Source organism: Hippoglossus hippoglossus, chromosome 20 (genome assembly GCF_009819705.1).
Source record: "Hippoglossus hippoglossus isolate fHipHip1 chromosome 20, fHipHip1.pri, whole genome shotgun sequence".
NCBI classification, from domain to species: domain Eukaryota; kingdom Metazoa; phylum Chordata; class Actinopteri; order Pleuronectiformes; family Pleuronectidae; genus Hippoglossus; species Hippoglossus hippoglossus.
In genome coordinates this window covers 20,682,642-20,692,641 of record NC_047170.1, presented here as the reverse complement: position 1 = coordinate 20,692,641, position 10,000 = coordinate 20,682,642, and the positions used below count along the sequence as shown (strand labels likewise).

Genomic DNA, 10,000 nt, shown 5'->3' with positions numbered 1-10,000 from the left:
GTGACTAATCTAACGTGTATAACCTTCAGCGGCGAGGCAGACGGCGTGGTAATTAGCCAATTAGGACATTATTATTCCTCAAGTTTTCCCTGCTGGCTCTGCTCTGTGCGTCGCCATGCAGCGAGGAGGAGGAGTTTGAACAGGAAAGTGATTCTGAAACTTCTGTGGGAACGAGAACATCATCAGTTTAAATTCAGAGAAGAAACGGACGATGATAAAATCTGCTTCACTCAGACAGAAAGTCGCTGCTGTAACTTCTCGTCCACGTGAACTGTAAGAATCCATCAGTTTGGATGTTAGCATTTAAGACGAGCTGAGAGATAAATGCATGGGTTCGTCCAACATGTCCAACACGTCCAACACATCTAACACGTCCAACACGTCCAACACGTCCAACACGTCCAACACGTCCAACACGTCTAACATGTCCAACACGTCCAACACGTCCAACACGTCCAACACGTCCAACACGTCTAACACGTCCAACATGTCCAACACGTCTAACACGTCTAACATGTCCAACACGTCCAACACGTCCAACACGTCCAACACGTCCAACACGTCTAACACGTCCAACACGTCCAACACGTCCAACACATCTAACACGTCCAACACGTCTAACACGTCCAACACGTCCAACACGTCTAACACGTCCAACACGTCCAACACGTCCAACACGTCCAACACGTCCAACACGTCTAACATGTCCAACACGTCCAACACGTCTAACATGTCCAACACGTCCAACACGTCTAACACGTCTAACACGTCCAACACGTCCAACACGTCCAACACGTCCAACACTTCTAACATGTCCAACACGTCCAACACGTCTAACACGTCTAACATGTCCAACACGTCCAACACGTCCAACACGTCCAACACGTCTAACACGTCCAACACGTCCAACACGTCCAACACGTCCAACACATCTAACACGTCCAACACGTCTAACACGTCCAACACATCTAACACGTCCAACACGTCTAACACGTCCAACACGTCCAACACGTCCAACACGTCTAACACGTCCAACACGTCCAACACGTCCAACACGTCCAACACGTCTAACACGTCCAACACGTCCAACACGTCCAACACGTCTAACACGTCCAACACGTCTAACACGTCCAACACGTCCAACACGTCTAACACGTCCAACACGTCCAACACGTCCAACACGTCCAACACGTCTAACATGTCCAACACGTCCAACACGTCTAACATGTCCAACACGTCCAACACGTCTAACACGTCTAACACGTCCAACACGTCCAACACGTCCAACACGTCCAACACTTCTAACATGTCCAACACGTCCAACACGTCTAACACGTCTAACATGTCCAACACGTCCAACACGTCCAACACGTCCAACACGTCTAACATGTCCAACACGTCCAACACGTCTAACACGTCTAACATGTCCAACACGTCCAACACGTCTAACACGTCCAACACGTCTAACACGTCCAACACGTCCAACACGTCCAACACGTCCAACACGTCTAACATGTCCAACACGTCCAACACGTCTAACATGTCCAACACGTCCAACACGTCTAACACGTCTAACACGTCCAAAACGTCCAACACGTCCAACACGTCCAACACTTCTAACATGTCCAACACGTCCAACACGTCTAACACGTCTAACATGTCCAACACGTCCAACACGTCCAACACGTCCAACACGTCTAACATGTCCAACACGTCCAACACGTCTAACACGTCTAACATGTCCAACACGTCCAACACGTCTAACACGTCCAACACGTCTAACACGTCCAACACGTCCAACACGTCCAACACGTCCAACACGTCTAACATGTCCAACACGTCCAACACGTCTAACATGTCCAACACGTCCAACACGTCTAACACGTCTAACACGTCCAACACGTCCAACACGTCCAACACTTCTAACATGTCCAACACGTCCAACACGTCTAACACGTCTAACATGTCCAACACGTCCAACACGTCCAACACGTCCAACACGTCTAACATGTCCAACACGTCCAACACGTCTAACACGTCTAACATGTCCAACACGTCCAACACTTCTAACATGTCCAACACGTCCAACACGTCCAACACGTCTAACACGTCCAACACGTCCAACACGTCTCCCAGGTGAGAGACACACATGAATCATTTTAAAGGTAAAAACGTCTGTAAGAAATAAAAAGTCTGATCAGTCATCATGTGAATATTCCACAGTTCAGTCCGTGTGATCAACACATGTTTTGACACAACTTTTACATTACATTACATTATGACCCACAACTTCAGTTAAATGCTTCTGTCAAAGTCAATCAATCAGAATAAATGATAAAAAGACCAAAACTGTAAAGAAATAAATCTGAAATATAATTCTAAAATCCTAAAATATTTTATAATCAATAAACACAATATTTTGTGTGTGATGTGTGCAGTTTGAGTAGTGTAGTGTGTGTGTTGTATGTAGTGTGATGTGTGTGTGATGTATGTAGTGTGATGGCATGTTTGTGTGTGATGTGTAGATGAAGTTTTGTATCTCAGGTGAAAACAGAACACACAGTCCAGTATCATCAGCTCTGCTCTAATTATGTCATTAAGCTCTTACGTTCTAAAGATAAACCTGTTGTTCTTCTGCTTGTCTGCAGGCTTACGTGTCGGCGCTGAGTCATCGCTGAGTCATCGCTGAGTCATCGCTGAGTCATCAGGGTCACCAGGTGCAGATCACCTTTTCACCTCGGCTCTGTAGCGGCCATGTTGGATCTTCTGGTCCCGTCCGTCACTACAGAAAGAAAAGTTTGAGGTGAGATTGAATCCACGTTTGTGGTTTGGTTACGTCTGCACTGAGTCTGATCTGCTGCGTTTTGATGAGATTCCACATGAACACAAACATATCAAATCTACAGCGTCGCTCGTGAACACGCTCAGTCGTTAATGACAGTTTCAGTTTGTGGACGCAGATCTACAGAAAGATTTCATCTCCTCCACTCAGGACCACTGTGAGTAAAGATCACTTCATGATCACTACTGCACAGACATCCTCACCAGAAGATGTGTTCATATCCGAGATGCTTTAGCTTCTTCTTCTTCTTTGTTCGGATTGTTTTCTGGTGGCAATCAAAGTCAAGGTGCATCACCTCCATCTTCTGGGTTTTAGCTTCGTCTTCTTTATTAACAGACTTTGATCTTTATTTACCGTCTTTGATCTTTATTATCCGTCGTTGATTGTCTCATTGATCGTTTGTTTATTTATTTGATAGGGACAGATGGTGATTAAATGCTGGAATCTAAATCAGACTTTGATTTATTTTCAGACAATATCACTGAGTGTAGTTTCTCTGTGTGTTTGTTTTGGGTCATGATTTTCCTCCTTGGTCCAGATTCAGGTTTAAAAACTAAACACGAGCAGCGTTAACGGTCGGACTCAGTGTTTGACCTGATTTCTCCTCTGAACGTTTCTACAAACACCCTCAAGTGGAATCAGGAACAAAAACCTGAATATCACAGAGTCCTGCTCATGTTTGTTTGTGTTCCCACGATGCAGCAGGACTTCACAGGCGACATAACTCTGTCAGTCCAACTGTTCACACTGGGTAACTGTCATTTGCGATTTTTTATTTCTGTGCAAAACATCCATGTCTGTAATTCGTCAAGAAAAACGTGTTAAATTATCCAGATCAGATTTCTGCCGTCGGCCTGCAGGATCGTCTGAGGCTCATCAACACACAATCTGTTATCTGACACACAAGCTCATTTATACACACTGTGGGAAAACTGAAATAAATAAACCTTTGACAAATATACAGTAACACTCAAACGTTTGAGACCACGAAGAAAATCTCTCACATTCATTATCATTCATCATTATTATTCATCAAACAAACAAATAAATGAATGACTTCTTTTCATCCTGCTTCTTTTAACAACAGCTGTAATGATGATAAAATTAGTTTTGAATTTTTATATAAAAGTGGGTTATCGTAGTTACATTTCCAATGGGCAGCTGAGTGTAAAGGTCACATTCACAGCTGTGGTGGCACAAAGAAATCTTCGATCACAGGAAAGGGCACATGAAGGTAACTTAGTTATTAGTGTTCAGTGGTAACATGTAGTGAACGAGTTAATCTGTGGTGAAATCAAAACCTGAGGACAGAGTCTGTTTGAAGTGAGAACAGGGATTCTTTCATCTGCTAAATTATAAGTATATAAGTGTATGTGCACTTTTTATTTGTGGAGCCTGATCAGTTAACCAATAAAAATCATCTGAGTCTTTCATAGTATCAGCTGATATGAGTTCTTTGGATTTATAGTAATTTATAATAAAGTTTATGGCTAAACAGTAAAACATCATGAACTCGTTTTAAGTGAAATGTGTCTTCCCACTTTGAATTTGATGCTTAATGAAAAAATAATTTCAAGGAAATTGAATACCAGCTATATATGGACAAAATGAATGAACATTACAAATGTTGTAAAAAGTGAGTTAGGGTGTGTTTGAAACCTGCAGCAGTATCACGTTTTATGCTTCATGTTGTCGGCTCTCAGATACATTCAAATCTTTTCAATTCATTTTATTTTAAATGGTTTATTTTTCTGACTGTGACATAAAAGTCTCAGGCTGTTGCCGTCTTCTCCAAAAACACGTCACCTCCTGAAACAGTCGAGCATCAAACAGCGGTCGACCACAGCGGCCGCCCCGCTGGCAGGGAAACACCCTGCCGCGGTCCGCTGGGCCTTTTGATCTGCACACACGCTCAGCTCTGTCGTGCTATAGTTGTGAGGACCAGGACTTGGGTTAGGGTTCACAGTCATCTTCAGCCTGTAACCATGACGACCATACATCTCTACCCAGCTGTCGAGCGGTAGAAGGACCGAGGTGTGGTCAGAATGTCCTCACAGTGTAGGTTAAACACATCTGTCCTCACAAAGATAGAAGAGACAGAAATCCCTGATCTGGACAGCTGTCACTCATGATGTTCATAATGTCCCTTGAAACATGTGAAGACCTTTGTAATGTAGCAGGGCTTGAAGCAAGGTTAATATTAATGAAGGAACGTTTAGTCATAAATGAAATCTTCACTTTGCAGTTTCAGGGGGAGGGGGGGGGGGGGTTGTTTACATTGACAGAGCCTGTAGTTGGTTTAAAAAGCACGTTTACCATTTACCACCGGGGTTTCCCACCGAACCTGAGACAAACCAGTTGCTTTTCAGCATCTTTTATTCTTTATCACACGTGAGCAAACATAAATTAAACTAAACATAAACATGCTGGCGTATAGGCTTTGCCTATCATTTAGAAAAATACCTTGATAAAAAGTTTATATATAAAGTTTTTGGTCATACCACCAAGCACTATTTCACTGTATCTCAGTCATTTTTGAAAAGGTCATTAAAATGACTTAAAGTCTGAGGTGAATCAGATTATTATTTTGAATATGTCTCTTGTATCGTCTCCACGTGTTGAAGAACTTCACACAGACCAAATAACCAAATAACAGACGAAGACAAACCGCTGAGCTTCAGTCGAGCTCTCCGGCCCTTTGCCTCGTCGATCACAGCTTTAATACAACCTGCATTTCTCCTCGCTGTGAGGAAATGAGTTCCTGCTGTTTCTCGTCCTCGCTGGTCGACTGGAGCCGCCGCCGCCGCCGCCATCAATATTCATCCACTTTGTGCAATCGCATCATCTGAATGTGTGTCAAACGAGGCCTCTTCATATCGTTAGGGTTAGTCAAAGAATCAAACAAAGAATTCTCAAATCTCAAAATCTGATTCTCTGTCAATAATGTTTAGACATCTTTTAATAATTAGAATTCAAGTTTATATTTAGCCTCAGAATATGAATAACTAGCAGTGTAAATGTAACAGCTGACAGAAAAAATAAGTCAGGAATATTTCCTGTTTCCCAGAAATGACCAATGACAAGTTTTCATTGTGTACATCCTTTAAACTTTAATGGTGAAGCAGAAAACAAAACCCAAATAATACTGTAAAATAAATTAGATTAGAAAAATGCCACAAGCACATTTGATTTGTACAACAAAGCAATGCAACATACTGGATTCTTGATTTCCATATATACAGAATAAAAAATAGACTTTTTATTCTTTGTCCACTTTGTTCAGTGTCAGTATTTTTTCATCTTGATAAAAAGAACAACCACTTTTTTTATCACTTTTCTTATTTTTGACTTTTTCTTAGTTTTTGAGGCCTTTTTTTCTGCACTGACAGTTTGTGTGCGTCCACGTTCGCTCGGGACGGACGATGAGTTTGTCCCAGAAAGTTCAGAGCAAGAGCGTCCTCTCTCTCTGAAAACAAGTCCAACAAAAACAATAAAAATCATAAGAAGACGTAACATGTGTGACTTCATCAAAATGGGACCAGTACTTCAAACTTTTGGTGAAGTCGATAACACTGATATTAACACATATGACACAAAAAACACTCAACGTTTGTTTACTTTCTGAAGCAGAGACGACGGTGGATTGTTTTTTTCACTTTGTGATTAAAGCATTGTGGGAAATTGAGTTCTCAGTGTGCGGGGGGATAAAAACACCAGAAGTAAAAACAAGATCAAGATGTTTGTTTCAAAACAAGCAAAAACTATAAAGCATGAATAAAATCTGAAAGTGACGCCACATTTTACACATTTCAGTGAAATTAAAACAGATTTTAATCACGTTGGAAGTTTTTTTTTTTTTTTTTCAGTTTGAATGTAAGTTGAACTCCAAACATTTGTCGACTCTTTGGTTTCTAAAATAAACTAAAACTAGACATTTTCTCAAAACAAAAACCATCATCATTTCTTCTTATCAGATATAAAACTGATTTAAAATAAACCTTAAGCTGCTCATCACATCAAACCAAAAGATTTCATTTGATCTAAAAAACAACAAATTCAAACATTATCTCCAAGGAAAGAAAGAAATAACACTTTCTGCTGATTAAAATATTATTAATGGTTAAATAACTGTATCAAAAGTGCTTTACAGCTGATTAGAGCCTAAATGATTCCTTCATTCTATCATGTTAATTTGCTGCTTCTGTTGTAGTCATAATATTTAAAGTGAATAATTTTGCGATTGACTGTTTGGTTTTTATAAATAATTCTACTTTCTGACAAAGTGATTAATTAATCTGAATGTTAATTGACTCATATAACTGTGTTTCTTCTTTAGGATTAAATTAAGGGTGGTTTTGATAAAAGAAAAGTTTATGAACTCCACCTTAATTAATTTAATGCATCAGTTAAATATTTCATTTTTTTCCCTTTGAAAATCAAAGACTGTGTAAAGCAATGAAAAAGATATTTTCGGCGTTTGTCCCACCACAGAGCAACGTGTCATCAACCACCCCGGTGAATTGGGTTTGGGTTAAAGAAAGAGAATCGCCAAGTCTCTAAGTATCTCTCGCTGTGCGTGACCTGGCAGCCGCGGAAGCCACGCCCAGTCCCGGGAAAGGTTTCGCCTCTGTCAAGTTGTCTAGTTCTTATTAGGGTTGGGCTTGACTGACAGCCAACATCGTGATGCCCCCCCCCACCCCTTCTACACTGGCAAAGGAGTGCACCCTGCTAAGCACAGACTATAGCACAGTGTCTACTATAACGTAGAAATATATATGTATCACTTGTTTACGGGGATTTCCCCAAAAGCATTACTTCCCTCTTCCCCGATCGAAAGTTACTGGCAGCGGAGCTAGCGCCACCAAACCTTTTTAAGTCTGCGCGAAAGCACACGTACAGGTGATGAGTTCCACTACGTCAGGACATAAGGAAACTGTGAACGGACGACGCTGCAATTTAACACAACACTGACTTTGAGATATGTAAAAAAAACAAAAAACAGTTTGTCTGAGTTGTCAAGAATTAAGCTTGGTTGTACTCTGGGTAGTGTTTTGGTTTTTCAACAGAACCTGAGGGCAGCACCAAAAACAAATCTTCTGGGGTAAATGTGGTTCGCAAACAACGACACCCAAAGTTATCTGTGAACTTTTACAGGCGATGGTCGGCACGAGAACTAGAACAAAGGTGGCGAGCGGAGGAGCTAGTGCCACCGAACTAGCCCCCCCCCCCCCGACGGCAGCGTGCATCACGATGTTGCACTGCATACATCTTAAAATCGCCCAACCCTAGTTCTTACATAGTTTTGGGGGTGTCCTATGCTAATGAGGGCAGCACATCGTATCTGCTGTATCACAAGTATCTGCTGTTCACTTTTCAGGAACCAAGGAATGCTGTAAAAACTGTCAAACTTCGCTTGTCAGTACCACATAGTTCCCATTCTTTTCAAATGATTTCAATAATCACATGTATAGCACATTAATAGACAAAGAGCTGACTTTGCTTTACACGTTCTTTAATAAAGTCTTTAAAATCCCCCAAACTGTAAATCTTCACATAATGATGAAATAAAGTTGGGTTTCGTTCTGTTGGCTAACACGATCCATCTTCACTCACGTTCCTGATGGATCGTGATCTCTACACGTACAGTTACTATAAGTTTATTAACGCTCGTTCAGCAGATTAATGTCGTGTTCTACAAGTTCACATATAAAATATGTAGCTCCATAAAGACAAGATAGCATTCAGTGCTAACTGACAGGTTAGTGTCGTACATTTCACCATCAGGTTAGCGGACGATTTATGTAGCTGCAATTTTTCTAATGGCCACTAGTTGTCTTTTTTTAAATATAATGTTCAGCTCTTAATATTTAACATTTTCTGAGGAAAGTTTCATCAGCGATCTTGTCACCATAATGAAAATTTACACTTTATAAATAAAAACACGGTGAGTGGTGAATAACCCTGTGGACACATTGAATTGAATATTTAATTAATTTGACACTTTGAGGCGACAGATACAGGCAGTTTGAGTTTGAGAGTTTTGTAACACAAACATTTGATCTTTAGTTATCGGAAATATAATGTACATCACAAGGTAACTAGTAAAAATAGTCATAAAAAATCCAAATCGTGTGGTTTATCTCATCAGTTCTTCTGAAGTGAATTTACACTGACTGACAGGTTTTCTGCAGGAGCGATCTGCGACTGCTCAGGAACCGACAGAGCGACACAATGACGAGCATCAACACTGCCTTGCTTATTGAGGGGATCGAACCTGTAAACTCTGACACGTGTAAACTGGAGGCTGCGCTCTGTCTGTCCTCTGACGATCTTTTCAGTCTGACGCTAATCTGAACACGAGTGTCGCTATAGTGCAAAACACGAAAACGTTCTGAACGTTTCTTCAAAACAAAAACAGACCTAACAACACAAATGCAGCCAAACAAAATATTATTATTAATAACAATAATATTATATATATACTTACTGACAATAATAATTATAACATCAACATGGTACCCATGGTAACATAAAGAAGTGTTTGGTTCCAGCAGCCGGGCCAACTTGTTTCTTTCAAGTATCTCTCAACGCACAAACAAACACACTCTTACACTCGAATGGACAAAAGCACACACACACAACCACACACACACGCATTTATACTTCCAAAAAAATAATACGAAAGAGTTCTCTTCTTTCTTTTAGATTTTCAAAACGGAAATAGTCGGGAAACAAAAAACGAGTCAAAGTGAAATACAATAAAATCAGAAAACATGAAACAAGTTGCATAGTTTTGAGATTTTTGTCTAGTTTTTCATGCACCTCATCTCCAAGGTCGGGCTGGTCGAGTGGTGCTTGAACATTTCAGCCACATAAATAAGCGTCGCTCCCTCCATGTGTAACAAAAATATATTAGATATTCTTTTTTTCTACCTTTTTTCTTTTCTTTTTTTTGAAAGTGCCATGAAGACTCGAGTCCAGAGAAGAGTTTTTATCCCCGAGAGCGTCCAGGAGGGATGGAGGGAGGAGGTGAAGCCTGAAACACAGTAGATGAGAGACACGTCGATCATGAAGTCACTTCTTCATCCTTCTCTCATCCCTCCTTGTCTCTCTCTCTCTCTCTCTCTGGGGTCAGAGGTCCCTTTCTCTGGTCCAGGT

The 10,000-nt window shown here is 40.8% G+C and overlaps 1 protein-coding gene across 1 annotated transcript in view; it reads right to left on the bottom strand.

Moving 5' to 3' along the window:
* Positions 1 to 9,955: 9,955 nt before the first annotated feature.
* Positions 9,956 to 10,000, bottom strand: part of inhbaa (inhibin subunit beta Aa) — a 16,108-nt gene continuing 16,063 nt past the window's right edge. Inside the window, exon 3 of the mRNA XM_034572425.1 lies at positions 9,956 to 10,000. This exon is cut by the window's right edge and continues 832 nt beyond it. The gene's annotated coding sequence lies outside the window, so the exon portion shown is untranslated.